This window comes from Astatotilapia calliptera, chromosome 3 (genome assembly GCF_900246225.1).
Source record: "Astatotilapia calliptera chromosome 3, fAstCal1.2, whole genome shotgun sequence".
In the NCBI taxonomy this organism is placed as follows: domain Eukaryota; kingdom Metazoa; phylum Chordata; class Actinopteri; order Cichliformes; family Cichlidae; genus Astatotilapia; species Astatotilapia calliptera.
The window spans coordinates 32,125,690-32,142,023 of NC_039304.1; the positions used below are offsets into that span (position 1 = coordinate 32,125,690).

Sequence of the window (16,334 nt, forward strand, 5' to 3'; positions counted from 1 at the left end):
AGTAGTATAGTTGAAATTAACAGTTTTTTAGATTCTCTTGATTTACCAGTACTGAATGAAGAACAGAATAAAACTTTGATTGAAGATATAACAGAAAAGGAACTAAGAATAGCAATAAGTAAAGTTAAAATAAATATATCTCCAGGATCAGATGGATATACGGCAGAATGGTACAAGGAGCTAAAAGAAGAATTAATACCAGTGATGCTTCTAACAATGAATTGGGTCCTAAAGAAGGCTCAAGTACCTTCTAGCTGGAAAGAAGCAATTATCTCTGCCATCCCAAAAGAAAACAACGATAAATTAGAATGTGCGTCATATAGACCAATATCTGTTCTTAATACAGATTACAAGCTGTTTACATTTATCATGGCTAGACGATTAGAAAAGTTCTTACCTAATTTAATTCATAATGATCAAACAGGTTTTATTCGAGAGCGCCAAATACAAGATAATGTACAACGGACATTACAAATTATTAATCATATTCAAAAGAATAAAATAGAAGCAATGGTAATCAGTATCAATGCAGAAAAAGCATTCGATTCAGTTAATTGGAACTTTCTTTACCGAGTCTTGCATAGATTTGGCTTTCACGAAAATATAATTAAGACAATACAGGCACGCTGCATGCTCATACTCTCTCCCGCACTTGATATATGATCCATTGTTGATCTGCACACAGCTGTTGTCACGAATGTCGGACTCGCTTATGTCACTGTCATGAGACATTCTCGCAAAAAAATCATGGTTTTAGTAATGCAGTAACGCGGCGTTCCTACGGTAAAGTAACGGTAATCTAATTACCGTTTTTGCAATAGTAATCCTTTACTTTACTCGTTACCTGAAAAAAGTAATCAGATTACAGTAACGCGTTACGCGTTACTGCCCATCTCTGGGTGCAAATGTGACATAAGTGATTTCATTCCGGCAGGCTAGCCACTTTGTATTTGTGTTCGCAAGGCAACCTGTTCAGGGCAAGTTAAACAGGCAGGTCACGGAGGTCTGTACATATCTTTATTACACCAGCTTTCTGTCCAGTCACAACGATTGGGGATGCCCATTGTGATGCATCAATTTGTTCAGTGACACCAGCTTTGAGTAAATGATTCAGTTCTGTCAAAACTGAAGCCCTCATAGCAAATGGGAGACGTCACAACTTCTGACGGGCAGGTTTGACTCTAGGGTCAGTTTTCACTTTATGACAAAGGCATGCACAAAGCCAGTATCTGGAGCAGTGGGGAAGCAAGAAGCAGGTTATTGGTTTGTAGACATCACAGAAGCAGTAAGGAGCATTACATGGAGGTAAAACAGTGTTGGCTGCAATGCTGACGTTCAGCTCTTTCGTCAGGTCTTTCATTCATTCATTTCATTTATTTATTCATTTTCAGGCACAACAAATACCTATATTGAACATAAAATACACAAAACAAAAAACAAAACTTGCCTGAAAAAGGAGTGGGACGAAGAAAACTTATTAAATCCCACCCCTATACTCACTCATCAACAAAAAAAAACAATAAACTTCCCGCAGCTACGCCCATCATTGCATACAGACCCATCAACAGCCCCGGGCAGATACAAGCATCTAAGCGGCAGCTCGCAACCAACAATTAGAGCCTTCATAACTGAATACAGAATATATAAATTATAAATTGCATTACCACAGGTAACAGGCAGTAATAACTACAAGTAACAAACACACATACATATACATACATATATATCTACACACACAAGTACATATATGTACATACATACGCACACTTTATTTTATTTTTTTTATTTTGGAATCCATACCAGCAATGGTAAGAGGACAGACATTACAGAGCACACTAAAACCCATCATTGAGTATACTGTGACCAGACCAACTGTTTGTAGAGAAATTTAAATCTATGAATATTTTTGCATTGTTTCAATTGTAAACTCAGACTGTTCCAGATTTTCACACCACATACAGACACACAAAAGCCTTTACGGGTTGTTCGAGTTCTGGGTAATTTGAATTCTCCAAAGCCTCTCACATTATAAACCTTTTCTCGAATTTCAAATCTAGTTTGTAAATTTGCCGGTAAAAGTTTAGTAAAAGCTTTATACAAAATTATGGATGTATTGTAATTAACCAGATCCTGGAATTTAAGTAACTTTGCCTGAAGAAAGAATTTGTGAGTATGATCTAGATAACCAGCCTTGTGAATAATACGCAGTGCTCGTTTCTGTACTGTGACTAATGGATTAGTTGTATTTTTATATGTATTTCCCCACACTTCCACACAATATGTAAGATGTGGAAGAACCAGGGTACAGTACAGAGTACGAAGTGCATCTTTATCAAGGAATTGTTTCACTTTGTTCAAAACTGCGAGGCTTCTAGAAATTTTGGTTTTTATGTGTCTGACGTGGGGTTTCCATGAAATTTTGTTATCAATTATAACTCCCAAAAATTTGTTTTCACTCACATTATCAATTGGTACACCTTCAATGATAATTGGTAATTCTATATTATATTTTAAATTACCAAAAAACATTGCTTTAGTTTTATTTATATTTAATGATAATTTATTTATGTCCATCCATTTTTTTATTAATTTTAGCTCCCTGTTTACAGTCATTACAAGATCAGTATAATCATCGCTACTGAAAAATATGTTGGTGTCATCTGCGAACAGTATGAGTTTAAGTACTTGAGAAACATCAAAAATATCATTTATGTATACATTGAAAAGTTTTGGTCCCAACACTGACCCTTGGGGAACACCACATGTAATACCAAGTTTCTCTGAATGGTAATGCCCTATGCTAACATATTGTTCCCGACCTGTTAGGTAACTTTTTAACCAGTTACCAGCTTTCCCTCGAATACCATATCTTTCCAATTTATCCAGTAAAATTGAGTGATTGATTGTGTCGAAGGCCTTTTTGAGGTCAACAAAAATACCAACTGCATATTTATTTTTATCCAGTGTATCAGTAATTTCTTCTACTGCCTCAATTATCGCCATTGAAGTGGTTCTTTGCGTTCTGAAACCATACTGACCAACATTTATTATTTGATGTTTTTCAAGGAATTTTTCTAATCTTGAATTAAAAAGTTTTTCTAGAATTTTTGAGAATTGAGGCAGTAGAGAAATAGGCCTATAATTGGTAAAACTGTGTTTGTCATTACTTTTATATAGTGGTATTACTTTCGCAATTTTCATTTTTTTTGGAAAACAACCGGACTGAAATGATAAATTACAGTCCGGTTCCAAGAAGAGTTCCTTTTTTACAACTGTCCATCCAGCCTCATGCCACGTCAGCTGGGGGGCCCGAGGAGCTCATCCAGCCTCATGCCATGTCAGCTGGGGGGCCTGGAGAGCCCATCCAGCCTCATACTACGTCAGCTGGAGGGCCCGAGGAGCCCGTCCAGCCTCATGCCACGTCAGCTGGGGGTTCTGGAGCACCCACCCAGCATCTCTCCATCTCCGCTAACGGCTCTGGTGAGTTCGTTCAGCCACCACCTGCAGCTCCACCACCTGCTTCACCACCTGCAGCTCCCACGCCGTCGCCTGGTCCTGCCTCGCCTGGTCCTGCGGTTGCCACGGCACCACCTCGTCCACGCCTAGCACGGCTGTCTTTTCCACGTCATCTCCTCAACATCACCGGCCGCTTTCCAGGCCACTGACTAGGCGTCATGGCCGTTGTGGGTGGCCCCTGGACCTGTTGCCATGCCGTCGCTGCCGTCCGCATGGTCGGCCCCCAGACCCGCTCAGTCACTGCCACCACTTTCCACGTGGCCGGCCCCCCTGAACTGTTTGATCCTGAACTCCTGTGCCGTTGGCCTCCGGGCCAGCCCCCTGATCTCATGAACTGTGGATTTCTGGACCGTCACCCTCCGGGTCGGCCCCCTGAGAAGTTATGAACTGTTCCCTGCACTCCTGTGCATTTGATGGACATTTTGTTTTTGTGGTTTTGTTCCTGTTTTATTTTGATGGGGTCCTGTGTTCCTATGTTCAATGTTTTTAGTTTTACTCTCCCCTTGTGTTTCCCCATGTGTTTCCATTTCCCTCATTATCCTCCTGTGTGTATTTAGTCCATGTGTTTTCAGTCATTCCTCGTCAGGTGGCCTGCTCATCCATGTCACAACTTCAGGTATCCATGTCAGTTCACCCAGTTTAGGTTATTGTTTAGTTTCACCCATGCCCTTTGTTTGTACCTTGTTTCCTAGCCTTAATAAACGGCTTGTTTTTTGTTAAATCCACGTCATGTTCAGTATTTGGTCTGCGTTTGAGTCCTCTTTTGCAAACACATACAGTCTGCTTCAGTCAGACTGTGACAGATGGCTTTTTTTTACTCCTTTTTCCATCTATGTCCACTGTGAATCACATGAGAACCAGAAGCAAAACACAGCTGACACTAATTAAACAGACAAAACCAGGGAGTATGTGTAAAAAAACAAACAAAAAAAACCCCCCATTATGTACCCTTATGTAAGCACATAGAAAAAAGTGCTTACATAAGCAGGTGTGACTGGAACAAGTTGTATAAAGTGCCTCGAGTGCTTCAGGAGAGTACTCAAAGGTATAATAAAAACGTGCCATATAAAAAAACAGTCCATTTTCCATTAAAGTAGTTTGAATTGGAATTTTGACTGTACATAACCAAGTTTCTTAGTACACTGTGTATCTGAACATAAAATAAGAAAATAAGAGTGGCTGTGACTAATTCCCATAGCTCGCAGAGCTCTGGGCTGAAATAGTAACCTATGGACACACTCTTTTAAGAGGCGTGATAGGTTGATCAAATTACAAGATGTTTGAGTAACAAATTTGTGTTCCCACAGGGTGGAAATTTCCATCTGAGACTGCTAATGGAGTTAGAGGAAAAAACCAAAAAGTAAAATTGATAACAGTGAAGAAAACAATTGGTTGAAAATCCCCTGGAGGCATTAGAGAAAAAAAGCATTATGAAAAGACAGATTTAACATCTCAGAGAAATTGTTTTTGTATCCTTCCTTAGAGCCTCGGTGTGTTGGAGCATTTTTTGAAGTATCTGTTATGTTCCCCTAAAAGGGGTCTCGGCGATGAGGGGGAAGCAACAAAATGTGTCCGGGTCAGAAAAAGGAGAAAGAGGCAAAATGATTAAATTAAAGATTGTTATTAAAGTTTCTATTAATATTAACTAAAAGAGACGGACAAGCCACTATCACCATTTAAAGAAACAGAACAAAACTCAAACATTGGTCAATTAAACTGAGAAGTAAGCCAGAGAAGGATAAATTGCCAAACACACTCCTCTCCACCAAGTAGGAGCAGAACACACACAGCTCACTAGCTGCAACCATTCACATGGCACTCTAGCCCAGAGCTCATCTTTCTCTGGGCTTAAATCCCTTTGATTACTGATGTAAATCAGCTGTTTAAAAGAGAAAGGTGGCACCTCAGGCAGAAGAGATTGTAGGACACGCCCACACAGGCACCTTCAGGAGGAGGCCCTGCTAGGGCCGTAACACCCCCTCCCATAAATACAAACCTGTGGTTTGTCAAATGATTATGATAACCAAAACAATCAAGTCCGTAACCGTTGCATCACCAAATTGTAGGCTCTCCACCTACAAAACCCCATAGCAACGGTTGGGCATTTCCTGCGGAAGCTGCCAACCCCATCTCAGTGGGTTCACAACTGTAAGAGCCAATTAAAGGTTAATTTTATTGGTACTGGTAAAACGATTAGAGGAGAAATATACATGTTTGATGTTAAGAATATAATTTCTAGTTAATTTCAAAATACTGTTTTGTTAAAGGTATAGAATATAGAAGTGTGACATTCTAATGCGCTTTTTAGTATTTTGGGCTTCCGGCACACTGAAATTGCGTAGTTGGGGAGTCGGATAAGCTGGAAGCAACACAGTTTTTTGACCAAGTCTTGCCATGTAAATTAAAAGTTTCAATAAACATCTTTTTTGCAAGAAAAGTACCTGGACTTGCTCGCGTTTCAAATGCATGTTGCCGGACTGACTCCTAAAGGTGGTACAGAAGAGTGAAATAGAGACCGAGTGCCGCCACTACAACAGCATTGACAGAGAGTGGCCCCAGACCTTCGAAACAGTGTCACATGTGATAGCCAGGGCTTTGAACCATCACATGTGGAGAACCCAGCAGGCAGCTAGTGGGCTTTACTGAAACACTTTGCAGACGATTCCTCAGGTCACGAGTACAGGCATGTTTGTTAGCCAGGGGTGCAGGTCTGAGTGGTGGTGTTATACATGACCAGTCCCCCTGCAGGCCATTTTGAGGACCTGGGAAATTGTCAAACAACCAGAGTTCAGAGCTAGTTGACCCCTTACACTGACCACAGGAGCCCCTTAAGCAACTATGCCCAAGTGTGGTCTTTTGCTGGGCCTGACAACCTTGTCAGTTTGAGAACCACGACTGACTGTTTTCAAATCAGGCCTTCTTCTCTTTGGATGTGCTTTCTGCTTAAGTGCCAGTTTCACACAATTAGCAACCACATGGCCAGGCTTGTGGCAGAAGACGTTTGGGCCTAGATCTTAAAACCATAACTGCATTGGCCTTGTTAGCTGGCCCACACTTACCTGTCTAGGATGCACTATGGCGCAGAGGGATATCATGTCCTTTATTAAATACAGTTAAGACAGGTTCATAAATAGATTAAAACAGTAGTAAAAACAAGATAAAACTAATGAGAGTTCACTATGTTATTCATGTGTATAGTAAAATGTATTTTTGTGATTTAAGCAGTTTATCAAATTGGTGCATATGATAATGAAACTGTATAAGTTACTTGTATAAAGTAATGTTGGCTACACTAGAAGAAGTAGTGTCAGTGGTGAAGAGGCAGCGTACGGCCCGCGCGCTGAAAGAACTTATCAATCAGACACTTTTCTGTCTTTACAGTTTTTTGTAAAAAATAAATATGTTGCACGGGAGATGAGTTGGCCCATTATTTCAGCAATGTAACATAAGCATCACAACAGATTCCTTTGTGTCAAAGTAACTGAGGAAAAAACACAGAAAAACATGAAGGTGATTTTCCTGGCCTGGGATTTTATACAAATATTCTGCAGTAGATCAGAAATGAAGGAAAACCATTAACCCTTTAGAGCCGGTCGGAGCGGGCACGCTCTGTTTTGCGTAACTATTTTTAAATCCCGGTAGCTCTGCAACCACGCAACACTGAATCTTATTAATCCAAATAAGACCTCTTTTGGTACCTCTTTCGTGTCAAATTCCACCACCACAGTTTCTGTTTCTACTTTCCCTGGACCTCTCATCATTCTCCTTACTCCTTTAACTTCTCCAGTTCTTAGTTTTAAATTCTCCACCATTTCTTTCATATTTACATTCAATGGTACACCCACAGTAACTTCTTTATTTCCACTAGTGCTCCTTTCCCCTACTCTTGCAGTATTCTTCACTTTGATTCTGCACACCCCCACAAGTTTCCTTGCTTTTTCCACCTGCACTTCTGTGTTACAACCCACCAGTAAATTTCCATCACTGAGTATCTTAGCGTGCTTGATTTCCCCAACTTTTGCATCAAGTGCTCTTGTTAGCTTAAGTGGATCTATTTTCTTTACACCCTCTTCCTCAAACCTGACAATTACATTCATACTTGGACTCGTTCCCTCTTCATTACCTTCACGATCAGTCCCTTCCGTACTACCCTCACTTCTCTTTTTCCTCTTCCTTTCAATAGCTCTGTGCCTCTTTCCCCCCTTTTCAACCTTTTCCCACTCATTCTCGTCACCCTGACCACCAATCTCTTCCTCTTCACTACCATCCATACTATTCCACTCACTCCTTCCGCCCCCCATCGGTGCCAACCCTGGTCTATGAGAAGAAGTCTGCAGGAGACCATTACCGGACCTGTACAGGCCTTCGGCTGACTCTCCTACTTACCTCACTCACACACCAAACCACCAACCAAACACACCTTATACCCAAATCCACACTAACTACAACAGCCACGCTGCACACTTCCTGTCACGGACCCAGTTCCAGGGATTCGGGGTCCGTGAGCAGTGTGGACTACTATTGTAGTTATTATTATTATTATTATTATTATTATTATTATTATTATTATTATTATTATTATTATTATTATTATTATTATCATTATTGTGGTTATTGTTATTATGGTTGTGTCTGCTGTCCTGTTCCGTGTTGGTGTACTGTCAGGTGTTTAGGGGTGTGTGCTTATGTATGTGAGGGTGCGGTCGTGGCAGGCACTTTTAGGCCTGGTGGGTGTGGCCCTGCCAGCTGACCGGTCCCACCCAGGAATCCACACACACCTGGCGCCGATCAAGCCTCGTCAGAGGAGCTTCAAAACAGTGTGGCTGAGAGCTCCTCGACGCTGGATCGTTGAGTGACTTCCCGTCAGTCTCAGTTATTGTGCAAGGTTAGTGCAAGTCTGCCGTTAGGTTTTGTACTCACGGCTGCCTTTTGTATGCGTGTTTCCTCAGGAGGAATTGTGGCGACCAGGAGGCAGCACACGGACAGTACACAGGGAACGGAGACAGAGCATGGGATAAGGGAGAAGACATGGAACGGGAGTCGGGATCGCACGGGGGATTTATTGTTGTTTGGACTTTCACCCCTGTAAATAAACGCACTGCCTTTAGCGTCAAGTCCTGCATTTTGGGTCCTCATTTCTCACATCCCCACGGTCTGCCAGCCAGACCGTGACACTTCCTCTCTCAAACCGAGCCACCAAACAACCTGCCGACCTTTCGTGACGTCAGACGCTGACCTCCTACTCCACCCCGGGCTCCCTGCACCGCAACCTTCAACAATCATTGACCCTCTACCCACATAGTAAAAATGGTATGGCCCACACAGTGTGATTACACATGGCCCACATTCTGCAAAGAATGACGGCCCTTTGGCGGCCCAGATCCGGTTTGCCAGAGGTGGCCCACACATGAGTCAGCACAAGGCCAGTTGCAGACACACTGGTGGTCCTGTGCTGGTCCATGTGTGGATTACCTCTGGCAAACCAGATCTGGGCCACCAAAGGGTCGTAATTCTTTGTGTAAGCCACGGGCCAGTTGCAGACACACCGGTGGCCCTGTGCTGGCCCAGAACAGTTTCAGCTCTGGTCGCGGATGTCAACCTTAGTCAATAACAAAATGTGCCAGAACATAATAGTGCAACAGTAACATGACGAAACTCTGTTCAGACAGTGAATGGACTGATTCTTATATAGTGCTTTTCTACTCTTCCGGATTACTCAAAGTTCTCCATACAACATGTCACATTCACCCAATTACACACTTTCTCTAAACCGAGTGCTTCCTAACTACATTCATACACATTAAAACTCTTGACATTCAGACTGGAGGAGCCAGGGATTGAACCACTAACCTTTCAATCAGTAGGTAACTTTCTGTACCTCCTGATCTACAGACACGCGGTGGTAAACATGAGTAAACCCTCACTAAGTTTTGGATAAAGTGTATACTCACAAAGCTGTCAAACTTGGATTTGAAACATTGGCTACCATAGCAGTATAGTATTGCAAAATGGCATTTGAGTCTTCTAACTAAAACAGGAAAATAGGAACATAAATAGTGCCATCACTGCCAAACGTGGCCCACATCTGGTTTACATACACCCTGCCATGACACCAGTCAGTCAGAAGTGCCAGCTTGATGCTGGATATGGGCCAGACCTGTTTTCTATGAGCCTGGGCCACATAAACCAAACCACAATCCGGCCAGATGTGGCATGACATCACATAAACAGTGCCAGCTGTGCCAGGTCTGGCCCATACCTGGATGACATACATCTTACCATAGAAGTCAGCCAGCAGTGCCGCCTTGACACCAGATCTTGGCCAGACCTGTCTGCTATATGGGTATGAGCAAGAACTTTGGCTAGAGTGGGAAGAAAAAATTTCCTTTTCACAGGAAGAAACTTTGAACAGAACCAGACTCAGGGAGGGGCAGTCATCTGACGTGACCAGTCAGGCTGAGTGGATGAAGACAGGATAATGACCATAATGCTCTCTTCTGTCTGTTTTGTTTCTCATTACTGTTGTTAATGCACTGAAAGTGCCCATTCCATCTGAAAACATTTCTGTTGTTTGTTTTATATTTGGAGATGTGATATACTTGTGTAATCAATGAATGATCAAAAGATAGGAGTGGAAAATGTTCAGATTTGGCTCTTGTCTGTTCCAAGCTTACCTGGCTAAACGGAAGGTTTCATAGTAAAGGGTGGGCCATTTATATGGATACACCGTAATAACATGGGAATGGTTGGTGATATTAAAGTCCTGTTTGTGCCACAAACAGGACAAACATGTGAGGGGGCAAACTCTTCAAGATAGGTGGTGACCATGGTGGCCATTTAGAAGTCGGCCATCTTGGATACAACTTTTGTTTTTTCAATAGGAAGAGGGCCATGTGACACATCAAACTTATTGGTAATGTCACAAGAAAAACAATGGTGTGCTTGGTTTTAATGTAACTTTATTCTTTCACGAGTTACTTACAGGTTTCTCTTTGTTCACAGCCATTGACATGTCGAAGAGGTTAACATTATTTATTTTTTATTTTATTTGTATTCTTTCACTTATTGTTGCATGTGTGTTATTGCTGCTTGTGTTTGAGTAATTTCTGTAACTGTGAGACATCTACTGCCTATCTTGGCCAGGTCTCCCTTGAAAAAGAGGTTTTTAATCTCAATGGGATCTTCCTGGTTAAATAAAGGTTAATAAATAAAAAAATAAATAAAATAAACATGTGAAGAGCGGATCGAAATCATGTTGATATCTAGTGAACGCATTAACCGGGTCATTGCAGCAGATTTCAATGCAAGACAACTTACGAGACCACCCATCTCCCATGCTACAGTTAGCAAACTGTTTGCTAAGTTTCATGAAAACTGTCACTAATGAAGAAACATCAGTGGCTGTCCTAGCTTCATTCAGCAAGAGCCCACAGCGTAGCATTTGCCGCATGTCACTGGAGAGTGGCATTAGTCGAACATCTCTTCGGTGGATATTAGCTACTCACAAATGGCAACCTTACAAACTCTAGCTCCTGCAGCATCTCAATGAGGATGACCCAGATCGGCGCACAGAATTTGCAGAATGGGCAAAACAAAAAATTGGAACAGGACTCTCAGTTCACGCAGAAGATTTTGTTCAGTGATGAGGCAAACTTTTATGTGAATGGTGACGTTAACAAACAAAACCACCGCTATTGGTCTGACACTAACCCACATTGGATGGATCCCTCCAAGACTGTTGGCACAACAAAAGTGATGGTTTGGTGTGGTATATGGGGTACAACGATAGTGGGTCCATTCTTCATCAATCACTGGATATTTGAAATTACTACATGATGATGTGTTTCCCTCTTTATGCACTGAAGCTGGCACGTTCCCTGAGGTTTTCCAGTAAGATGGCGCACCACCACATTATGGGTGCCAGGTCCGAGCATTCCTAGATGAACAGTTTCCTGGAAAGTGGATTGGTCGTCGTGGTCCAGTTGAATGGCCCCCAAGGTCTCCCGATCTGACCCCCTTAGACTTTTATCTTTGGGGTCATCTGAAGGCAATTGTCTATGGTGTGAAGACACGAGATGTAAAGCACCTGAAACTACGGATACCGGATGCCTGTGCTGGCATTTCTCCTGCAGTGTTGCTATCAGTGTGTGAAGAGTGGGAGAAGAGGGTTGCATTGACAATCCAACACAATGGGCAGCACATTGAACACATTTTATAAGTGGTCAAACATTGTATATAACTCATGAAAGAATAAAGTTATGTTGAAACCAAGCACACCACGTTTTTTCTTGTGACATTACCAATAAGTTTGATTAGTCACATGGCCCTCTTCCTATTGAAAAAACAAAAGTTGTATCCAAGATGGCCGACTTCTAAATGGCCACTATGGTCCCCACCCATATTGAGGAGTTTGCCCCCTCACATATACTAATGTGCCACAAACAGGACTTTAATATCACCAACCATTCCCATTTTATTATGGTGTATCCATATAAATAGCCCACCCTGTATTTATATCAATTCTATTGACTAGACTAAACTTTATTTTATTATGGAAATAAATCTGGTAAAACTTATTTACTTATTTACTTTTTTCTTCATACTGTACTACTTGTCCCAGTAGTAATTTTCCACCCTGTTAGAATGTGCTTTATTGCTATAAAAAACCCTAAAATTCCATAAAAGCCATTTATAGGAAGTGATATCATTTGTTTTTGGGGGGAATTCAACTGTGGAAAATGAATTATGCTTCAACTGTCACTCTCACTTTACTTTTTAAACTCTTAAACATGTTACACCTGCATGGGTCACTCTAAAGTTTCCACCCAGTTAAGGTCAATTATGGACAGTGTTGGGTTAGTTACTTTAAATTAGTAACTTAGTTACATTAATAGTTACTTCTATCAAAAGTAACTTAGTTACTTCAAGTTACTCGTTACTTCCAAAGTAACTAGTTACTAGGGAAAGTAACTTTGGTTTTTCTCAGAATTCTCTTGTAAATGTCTTGCTTCCGTAGCTGGATACCCAGCAAGACTGTCAGTAGTCTAGCTTGCTTACTTGCCACAAGTGCACTGTGCCACCTACCAATAGAAAGAAAAAAATAATGTGCATATTTCCACGAGAGAAATCCCACGCCTGGACCGTTGTTGACCGCCACCATGATTCTAGCCTACGTCACAGCGTCAGGTGCGCTTTTTAGATCCAACACAAAAACTGATGCTTTCGATTGTACTCAGAACTCGGAAATTCTGCCTTCCGAATAGGAAGATGTAGGCAACACCAGACTGCAGATGAGCTGCATACAGGGCTGGTTTGGGACAAAGAAAATCGGCCCGGGGATTTTGACTAGAGACCGGCCCGCCATTACAGGAAAAATCATAAAGCCTTTGAATGAAAACAAACACTGTTGTGACAGTGATGTACACAGTTTTGATGGTATATATGTATCAATCTATCAATCGTTTGTTGTAAGATTCAGATAATTATTTTTTAAAAGCTAGATATTTTAAATGAGAATAAGAAAGAAAAGTATTTCCTTGTGCCCCCCTCTCCCTGTTAATGCCCTACCTGGCCCCATGGCAAAACTTTGCTAGATCCGCCCCTGCACAGTTACCAGCTGTCAGCTACGTAAAAAAGGATCCTGGTGTTATTTGTCTCTCAGTCATAACTTCCCTTCAACTCATTCATGTGATCTAAAAGGTAAACCTGTTTTTCTATCACCTGTTCAGCTCTGATGATTCAGTAAGGACCTCTCCTGGTTTCGTCTTCATGTTTCCCTCTCACCGGATAACCAAACCGACATGACCAGCAGCTTTTACAGCTGTGGCTCCAGCAAACATCAGGTGATACTAGAAATTAATATTAAATAAATTCTAACAACAGCTGATCAAGCTTAAACGTGCTGCTGTTGTTTAGCGCGACATCCGCTGGTTTCCTCTTTCTGGCGCAAAGTGGGTGATAAACAAACAAGAGAGAAAAGCCGATCAGCTGATCATTGATCAGTTTCATGATTGAAGTAGAAACAGGAGAGGGAGGGGGAGAGAATGAGAGAAGAAGAGGCAGCTGTGCAGCATAAACACAGAATAACTCCACCTTTGTGTCTTTTTCCATTCTCAAAATTCAAATTCAAATTTCATTTGTCACGTACACAGTCATACACAGTACGATATGCAGTGAAATGCTTAGACAACTGCTCGTGACCTAAAGAAAAAAAAATAAGGAAAAGGCTATGAATAAGAAAGGAAATAAATATGAAAAATTAAAAAGGGTAAATTTAACTAGGAAGGAATAAAATATAAATTAGGTTAAAAATGAAATAACTGTACAACACAAATTAGAATGAAGGGTAAATTTAACTGGGAAAGAAAAAGATAAAATATATAAATTAAAGTTGAAAATAAAATAACTGTACAACAAAATACACAATACACAGTATAGAACTATATAAGAATGTATGAAGGAATATAAATAAATAAATAAATATATACACAATAACAGCAGCTGTACAAGTATTAACTGGAAATGAAGAATATAGTGACCAGTGTTGTGCAATCCACATTATGTCTTGTGCATTGCAAATATGCTTAAAGTGATTTAAGTGATGAAGTGAAAACAATGTCCAGAATGTTCAGTGTGTGTGTAAGAACTATATGTGTGGGTCAGTACTGTGTGGTGGTGTGATTGAGAGACCGTATCGCCTGAAGCTCCTCCTCAGTCTCTCTGTGTTGGTCTTCAGGGAGCGGAATCGCTTTCGTGACCTCAACAGAGAGAACAGTCTGTTGTTGGGATGGCTGAGGTCCTTCACGATCTTCCTGGCCTTGGTCCAGCACCGTCTGCTGTAGATTGAGTGCAGGTCAGGGAGCTCGGAGCGGATGGTGCGCTCAGCTGATCGCACAACCCTCTGTAGAGCTCGTCTGTCCTGCATGGTGCTGCTCCCGAACCAGGTTAAGGTGTTTCCCGTCAGGATGCTCTCTATGGTGCACGAGTAAAAGTTCCTGAGCACCTTGGAGGGCAGTTGGAAGTCTCTCAAGTGTCTGAGGTGGTAGAGACGCTGACATTCTAGCTGAAGTACAGGACAAACTGCGTTCCTTTTCACCTTGATACGAAACGCGTAATATTTTCTCTGAATATGAGGCGATTCTGTTTTTTACGGGATGGTTGGCAACTCTGCTAACTAACCTTATGAACAAAATAAAGTTCAACATCATAGCACCCACCCAGCTGTATAGAAATACCGTCATGCTAGCTAGTACGCAGAACGGAAAAAGTCAGCATAATGAAAATAAACTCCACCTAAACTTGGTTTATATCTGACCCAGATAGACTGCAGGTCATAACTTCTTACCTGAAGTTCAGTTCACCTGACACTCGGACCAGCGGCCACCTCGGGTCTCTCCTCCTCCTGCCTCCCCTTTCCCTCATCCACCTGCTGGTCTCCACCACTTGCTAATGTTACTGAATCTGTGGAAGCTCCGCGATAGCCACCACACAAAGTAATGACCCTATCTAAATCCCAGTAACGACTAACACGTTCCTGATTTTGGCATAATAACTAGTTACCGTGCTCGTTACCACAATAATAACGTAGTTACTGTAACGCGTTACTTAATAACGTGTTAGTCCCAACACTGATTATGGAAAATGTTAAGTAGAATATATTTAAAAACATATTGGATTTACTTATTAAAGGTGTGTTAATCTGATGAAGGTTAGCTTGCTAAATGTTGATCAGCTAAAGTGGGGTTTGGTGTTGATATTGGAGTGGAAAATTACTGATGGAAGATGGACAAGAAAAGATCGAAGCCATCAGGCCCTCAGTTTGGAAAATAAGAGAAAAGTAGTGTTTGTTTGGGGGAAGGACAGTTCACTCAGGGCACCAGACAGGCTAGGACCACCCCTGCACACAATCATTCAAAAACACAAATAGACTGTGATTCTCCCCCGCACACGCAGTGTAACAGTCAAACGGTTGTCATTCTTCAATCAATCAAAATTTATTTATATAGCACATTTTTAAAGACCAAAGTACACCAAAGTGCTTTCCAGTAAAATCATGATACAGATAAAAATCACAATATAAAATATAAATTACAGATATAAATAAAATAATTACATAATCTAAATGCAAAGCCAGATGTAAATTACCCTAATTCGCCTTGAATGCCAGGTTAAACAAATACGTTTTTAGACGTGATTTAAAAGACTGAATGGAATCTGATGCGCGAATATGAAGAGGAAGAGTATTCCATAACCTGGGGGCAACGGCAAAGGCACGGTCTCCTCTGGTCTTCAGCCGAGACCTAGGTTGCACTAAGAGCAGTTGGCCCGATGATCTTAGTGCTCTCTGAGGGCTATACAGACAGAGGAGATTCTTGTTCACTGCACAGTTCTTCCTTGAGTATAACAATAAATGAAATCACCACATTAAGAAAAAAATATCATTGTGATCATTTTGAAATTGAATTCAAGAAAGTATTTTGAGGAAAAAAAGTTTGCTATATGTAACGGAGCGAAGGTGATTTTATTTCCACAGTGTTTTTTAAAGGAGGGAAACCTTCCTCCAAAGGGACAGAGCAGTGGAGCCGCCAAGGGAAAGCACACGAATTAAAAACTGTATAGTTAAAATATAATTTATTATATTTAAATTGTTAAAAATATAAAATGAATGAAAACAACCCTGGCCAGGGGACAACACAATAAAAATGAATAAAAAACAACATTAAAAGTCCAGTGGCGTCCGCCACGGTATAAAAGTCACAAAGAATTAAAAATCCAGTGGAGCGGTGCAGAAGGGAAACCCAGCGGCGTCCTCGCCTTCC

General features: G+C 41.3%; 1 protein-coding gene across 1 annotated transcript in view; it reads right to left on the reverse strand.

Annotated features, from left to right (window-relative positions):
• The window catches only part of LOC113019255 (receptor-type tyrosine-protein phosphatase H-like), a 423,637-nt gene that overhangs the window by 265,913 nt on the left and 141,390 nt on the right, over positions 1-16,334 (reverse strand).